The sequence below is a fragment of the Rhizophagus irregularis genome, chromosome 25 (assembly GCF_026210795.1).
Source record: "Rhizophagus irregularis chromosome 25, complete sequence".
Taxonomy (NCBI): Eukaryota; Fungi; Glomeromycota; class Glomeromycetes; order Glomerales; family Glomeraceae; genus Rhizophagus; species Rhizophagus irregularis.
This window is the reverse complement of record NC_089453.1, coordinates 3,048,707-3,056,730: the sequence shown is the minus strand read 5'-3', so window position 1 is coordinate 3,056,730 and position 8,024 is coordinate 3,048,707.

Here is an 8,024-nt window from a genome sequence, read left to right as displayed (position 1 = left end):
GGGAAAAAAATTTAACATTGGAAAGAATGGAACCTTTTATAAGCGATCCACATGTACATAATAACCGGTTGAGAGTAAACAATATCACATGATAATAATAGGCGCGCATTATATTGGGTAAATCAAATTTGATTGGTTGATCCGCCCGAGATCAACTGATCAAATTTCTATGGCATTTATAGCATTTATAGGTGATTTGGGAATAAGTAAATCTGCAACTGAATGTAAAAATAATAATAATGAAAATTATGGTATCGTCAATATTCTTTATAATATCCGTTAGAAAATAGCAAAACCTCGTTAATATACATGTTTATTGGCATCAGCTTTATTTTATAAACCATTTTCTACAGAATGCAACCTAATAAATTTAATGTAGAATTAAAACTTATGACTAATGAAAGTTGACTTATCACAGAGTTGTAATTATATGGATATGATGAAGAAGAAAGTTTAAGAACATTCAACCACTTTCGTAATAATTTTGCGTATGAATTTTAGTTTAGAAATGCATAACAGCATCATAAGAGATATAGAAAAATAAGCACTAGGCAAAGTACTTGATGCTAGTGCTGTAACCGTTCTTGTTGAAGTTATACGTGAAGAATATAGAAAGAAAGTTGTATTATTTTCATTGAAGTGACTTAAGTGATAACATATAAGTAACATAAAGTTTATTATGTTACTCTAGTATATGAGTTTTGTTACGCTATCACAGGGAATGTTTATAGCATCCAAACTAATTAAAATACTGTGTCCTCAAAAAGAATTTTTCTGTTTAACGTTTTAATAAGTACATGACTGTTGGGTTGGATTTTCTAAAAATTGTTGCACACTGAGAGCTAAAGGAATAAATGGTGATTTGGAATTTTCTTTATTACAAGAGTTATTGGCCCGCGTTTCAGTATAAAATTTGTATCACTCTGTTTCCTTTTCTTTTTCATACCCTTTCACTTTTATAAGAATTATTGGCGAAGAATGGATGTGAACAGGTTAAAATACAAAAAATCAATATTAATTTCATATTCAATTAATTTTGTTTTGTAAGTACAGACAAATATAGGAACTTTAATTTTACATTATTTACTTTATTCACCCAAATTTGTTATAATGCTCATGATTAAATTGTTGTTTGACATAATTTTTAATTATAATTTTTTAATGGCTTGCGCATGTAAATTATTTATTTTTAATATAAACATCTCGAAAGTTCTGAAAGGTATATTTATCATTATTATTATAATAGTAATTTTTATAATGAACATTGATAACACAGATCCTAATCAAAGAAACACTCTTCAATACTCATTTTTTTTTTTTTGATGGAAGATGGTTAAAAGTCTTGTAGTATTTTTGGTTCCAACGTATGGAAAGTTTTTTGTGAATATCGAAAGGAAGTCAAATGCGTTACATTAACGATGAGTAATAGTTATAATGGGATATGAAATTTAAATTGTAAGTTGATACTTATTCTATTTATGTTGCGGACAAATCGATTCGCAGGCCTCAAAGAAACTTTTCTTTGATTACGTAAAATCCCACATAATTATTCGTCCTGAAATTGAAATGCTAGTAACCCTCTAATCATTGCTTCTTATGTGAAATAATTTCAATTCATAAAAAGAAATGACCAGATGGCGTTTCATCGATGTAACGCCCTCTAATCATTGCTTAATAATCCCAATGTAATTATAGCCAAAAATTTTCTGAGTTTTTAATACTACCTAATTTTATAAATTATCTTTATTCTTTCACGTTTACGTCTGATATAAATGTATTTTCCGTTGATTTTTATAAAAAAAACGCGTAGCGTGATTCTTTTCATTACGAAATTCTTGTATGAGATATTTAAAAATTACTCGTGTAAACATATAGTTTAGCTGGTACTCATAAGAAAGTTACCAAAAAGTTTGTTTTACCCATGAGTCAATTGAGTCAATCGAGTCATTGTATATTAAGCTTATGCAAACTTACAATCAGATTCGGAATAAAATTTATCCGTTAAACACTTGAGTTCCTAATCACGAGCGTCACTTAGTGCGACAGTAAATTATATCCGTTGTTCAGATCACATGAAATTTTGTACAAATAATCATCCAGTAATCACTAACCAAATTTGTTTAATAGATTTTATAGACATTCCCGATTTGTCGAATCAATAGGTTCAAAAAAAAATATTTTCGAAGTATAATATACTGTAAGTATACTTATATTTTTATTTTTTTGCTTTTAAGATTTAGACAAGTACGGACGCTGTAAAATTTTAGATACGTCTTTTACATTTAGAAGAAACAGTAACCTAATTTATATGTTATACCCTAACTCCCTTGCGGAATTGTCTTCTGGACTCCTAAAAGAATTAATAAAAATCCAAAAGATGAAAAAACAAGACCTAACTAAAAATATTCTTTCAACATTTAAAATCAAATCCCCATATTTTTCCTTCGCTTAATGTGTCATACATAAATATTGTCAGGTATGAAATGATGCCTTATTAAAAAACAATTACGTTGTTGATTTTTTCAATGCATATCATGCAAAAGCACAATAATTGTCGTTTGGTTAATCTCTGGTCGAGTCAGGTATGGTCATCGTGATGTCTTCTTATTGGGCTCGTCGTAAGTTCGTCGTAAATAGACGTCATTTCTTTTCAAGAATTTTTATCTCTTTCAGAGATTTTGATGGAAATCATGTTGGAGGTTTTGGAAGTATGGTTTTAATTTCTGTAACTGAATAATATATGTACGAAACGTGTAAAACATTTGTCTGAATAGGTTAAGTTTTTGCAAATCACATGATTTGTGTATAGAAAATTCCATGTGACCATTCTATTTTCATTCCTTATTTATCGAGTAAATGGTTCATTAATAGTATAGTATTAATAGTTTACACTTTACAAAAAGTTATAAATTGAACGCTTTTTGCCCTTTCCCTTCCCCAAAAATTTTCTTTCACACCTCCTTGCGAATTTAGAAGTTGGAAAATGATTTTTTTTTTTTTTTGATTAAAAAACTTAAATTTGATGATAGGATAAATTTGTAATGTCCGTTAAGGCTTATATCATTTCTTATTTTTAATTTTAATTTATTCAAAATTTATTGGATATAATATATATATTTACGTTCATTAAATTTTTATTTATTTTATTTTATTTTATTTTATATTTATTTTAAAATTCATTCGACTTATATAATTTATAATTTACATTTATTAAAATAAATAAATAAAATAAAATTTATTTATTTATTTTTATATACTTTTATTTATTTAATTTAAATTTAATCAATATATATTTATTTTAAAATTTTATTCGATTTATATTTATTTTAAAATTTATTCGATTTATATTTATTTTAAAATTTAATCAATTTATATTTATTTTAAAATTTTATTCGATTTACATAAATTACATTCATTAAAAATAATAAAAAATTGTCTATTTTTATCTATTTAATAAATCTCTTTACATCAATTTATTTCGGAGGAAAAAATTTTTTATACTTATACGTGGTGTGCAGTGGTGTGTAATGTATGTGTACAAAATCATGTGGACATGCAAACTGACGTTTTACAATTATGTGATAACTTAAAAATCTGTTGATCGACGTAATCTTTACGCAAAAGAAAAAAAAGTAGCAATTTTTCTTTAATTATTTAAAAAACCCAAAATTTCTATTGTTATCTGTAATTATTATTAATTATTAATAAATACTTGCCAAACAATTTTGTATTTTGATGGAATTTTTTTTGCAAATCATAAATTACAAACTAAACATTTCCTAAACATTTTATAAAGTATAATTTTTAGATGATTAGGATTTTACGACTGATTATGTTGTACAGATTTACAATTATCATGAAAAAATCGATAATTTTTCGTAATAACATTTTCTTTTAATGATGTTCTATGATTTATATAAGACATGAACCCTTTCGTCTATTATCAAATAACGATTATTATTTATGCCTTCTCAAGCCATTATAATGTTTTCTAATCGTAATTATTTAGTTTAATGTTGCCATTTCATCGTTTGATGTGGCTGGTAAAACTGATGAAATTCGATATGCGGTTAGTAATTTATGATTTTATGTTCTATATTAGGCAATATTGTAAACTCACTGTTCGTTATTCATTATCACCAATATATTATATTATAGTTATTATTGTGATAAGTTTTCAATTTAAAAATATTTTTGATCAGAATAATATTCACAGAATTTATATATAAATGAGCCTTGTTGGATACGAATTTCGTTTTTTTGCAAGATTTTACTTCCTTGCTTAATCTTTTTTCTATTGATCATGTCCCTATAACTCGAAAATTTGTAAAGAAAAAAAATTAAATAAACTCTCGATTATTATTAAATATCAAAAATAAAATTCTCAGTAACTAATTAAATTTATTTTAATGTAAAAATCTAAACACTAAATCTTTTATTTTATTTTACTTTATTTTATTCATATTTTTTTTTTAAAAAATTCCCTTTTCAATAATTACTGTCGCCAATATCAAGTTTCTAACTTAGTGAAACTTTTACCTTCATTTACCTCGTCTAATATGAATCCAGTTCAACCCTCTAACTCAGAGAACCTTCCGCCCTCATTTACCAATATTCCTCAATATAACAACGTCCCTACCATTTCTTCACGACAGGATGCAAACGCTTTTCACGTGACTACTGCGGAGAATATTCATCCTCGATACGTAACGTTGAATTAACTTTCAACTCATCCTACTACCTTTTTCTATAGTCCTCCAAATGAATTTTGTCATTATTATGTTAAACGCAAAGAAATCTGTTACAACGCTGTTACTTATTTATTAAACAAATTATTAAAAGAAAATAACGTTCAATCTAACGAAAATAGATTTATTTTCTACTATCAACAACAACATGGCGCCAGGTTTTATCAGGTATCATGCGAAATCGTTTCACCTTTTTCGATTAATAATTGTTTAAATAAAAATTTTCTTGGTTTTGAGTTTCAACAGGATGTAGATGAGAAATTAACGTTCACTTTTGAACAAAAAGAAAACCTCGAAAGTTTTTTAATATCATGTTGTATCCACTTCCTTAAATAATCCTTTTATCGGAGATTCTCTTCAAAAAATTATAAATATGTGGTAACTGGGTACTTAATATATTTATTGTTATATGTTTTTTTTTCTTTTTTTTTGCTCCGGTATTTCCAAAGGATTATCAAATATGATTGTCGATATGCGTGATTAATATCTTTTCCAAGTGATAATTTACTTTGCAAATTATTATATCATTGTAGCAAATATTATAAAAATATTATTTTTTTTTCTGATAGAGAACTGATGATACATAGAAGCCTCAAAAAAACTTTATTTTTACTTGTTACAGGTAAATGATTGGTAAAAAGTATTAACAAAAAATAACTATGTTTTTTATTAAAACGATACTTTATAACCGGTTTTAAACGATGTAGCCTGAAATCAAATTACTGGGGGGTGTATCAAATCATCTCTTTTTTAATTATTATTTTTTTTTTTTAAAAAAAAACTCTTTTTATTTATAAACCCACCAATAATTATTTTTTAAGAAAAATAAAATAAGTAATTCACAAGTTTTTAACATAGCGAACCTTTCTCCTTCATTTATAAGGTTCAATGTTTCAATACAATCAAACCTTAAACAAGCATCTACCAATGCAACTAACGTTTCAAACTATGTCTTCGCAGACTACTAACCTCGTTCATCTTACTCTTAGGGCGATCAATAATGACTTTTGTCATTATTTTAATTGTAAAGAAATTCTTACAATACAATTTTACATATCTGTTAAAAGGATCATAACACTCAATCTAAATAAACAGCAACGATCGATACCCGATTTATCAAATGTCATGCGAAATTATTTTTCTCTTTGATTATTAATCGTTTAAATCACTTTTTTCGAAATTAAGCTTCAACTGGATTTAGAAAAGAACAATTAGCATTATTTATTTCATTTATTATGTAATTAGGTAACGTATCATGAGAAGTTCTTTTACGATTAAAAAAAAGTCATTGATGGCCGATAGAATATGATAGTAAAATGGAAAGAATTTATTTGCGCAGATGGCTGAATCACAGCAGTCACGTGAAGTGCGTTTGCAGCGGCAATGTTTTATCGTAAAAAGCTAATGCTACACTTGTAAATTGTTATGATTAGTAAAGTTTTAAATATTATCAATTTTTCATAATATTAAAAATGCTTAAATAAAAGATATAAATATCCTATTTAATATATAGATTTTGTCCATTAAATGTATTTCAAAATTAATAAGTCTAGTGGCCGATAATCTTCAGAAATGTCAGAAAAAAAGTATTCATTTATTTTATCGATGGAGGTATTAGCCGGGCAGAAGAAATTTAAATCATATCAGATACCGTCTTATATATCATGAATTAATAATACAGTCATAACTCGGTATAACGGTTCGGGTTAAACCGATTTTGACCCATAACGAACTTTTTTCTTAAACCAAAACCATCTATAATTAATTTTATCACTATATACCGACTTTATTATAAATTTCGAGATATTACATGTAACGAAGTTAAATCATAAACCAGTCATACTTATTATTCGCGATAAACAGATACCATCCTAATTCCGGCCGGAATTAACTTAGCCTCGGCCGGCACTATCCAACGCAGCAGATCACCTGATTATAAGTCTACACCGATTGGTAGGTAGTAACAGAAAGAAAATAAGGATCGGTTTATTAGTGGTAAGGTAATATAACGATATATAGCAATCGATAAGGTAAAAGTGTATATATTAACAGTCGATACTGAATGATTATAATGATTATAAGCGATAATATATGATGCGATAAATTAAGGTAGATCAAGTGGTGGGTGTATATAATAATAGTTAATAATATAATGTATACGGATAATCAATGATGTATAATGAGAAGAAATAAATAATAATAAAATATAATAATAATAAACGATATGAAACAATGTGATAAAATGGGATAAATCGTATATAAATAATTTGGAAGCAAATCGACAAGTTTATTCGTTAATAAAAAGAATACGATATTACTGCCTCAACTGGCGCTCTGTAATATCCGGATATCTATCTTATAACAATAAAACTAAACGAATTCAAACTGAATTAGAACTTTTATTACTATCAATGACGGTCCCTTTTTATAATGTTAAGATTTTGGTACAATTCTGTCTTTCGGACATAATTGTCACCTGGCCAATATCGTCTCCCGGCCAATTGTGGTGATCTGGGCACATTTGTCTATATAGCTTATATTCAGCCACTTTACATCGCTAAGCTTCCGCTTTTTATCTAATCTATAAACAACCAAAAACAACTACAGGTAATCTATCTAAAAATAACTAAAAATAACTAAAAGATAAAAATAATAACAAAAAAAGTAAAAATAAATAAAATAAAAAAATATCCTGTGACACTATATAAAGTGGAAATATGATTTTATAATATTTTTTTAGATATACTGAATTTTTATATATAAATCGGTATAATAAAAGTATTGATTTGTTGAATATTTAATATAAAAACCCAAAAAGGAAAATTCACTGGTTCAGTTCTGACTGGAATTTTTTTCTTATATTGACATAAGTTACTTCTTTCATAATATGAAGAATTTTATTATCTAAAAATTTGTAAAAAATCATATAATCCGTTCTAAACAAAATAAAGTACACACCATCAATTGCCTTTTTTTCATCCTCAATACTATTAAACAAACTTTTTTAGTGTTCCTATTCTTATATATAATTATGATTTTTTTTTTAAAAAAAAAATTAATAATACGAAACAAATGTTAAAATGATTTATAAAATTAATTCAAAATAAATATGATCTCTTGTATTTTTTTCTTTTTCTAAATTACTTTTCAAAGATAATAGGATAAATGTCGTTAAAATTTAATTAATACCTCAAGTATAATAATAATCATTCTGCTTCTAAAAATAAGTTGCAAGACAAACATTGGAATTACATAAATTCTTTTAATTGTTCTTTC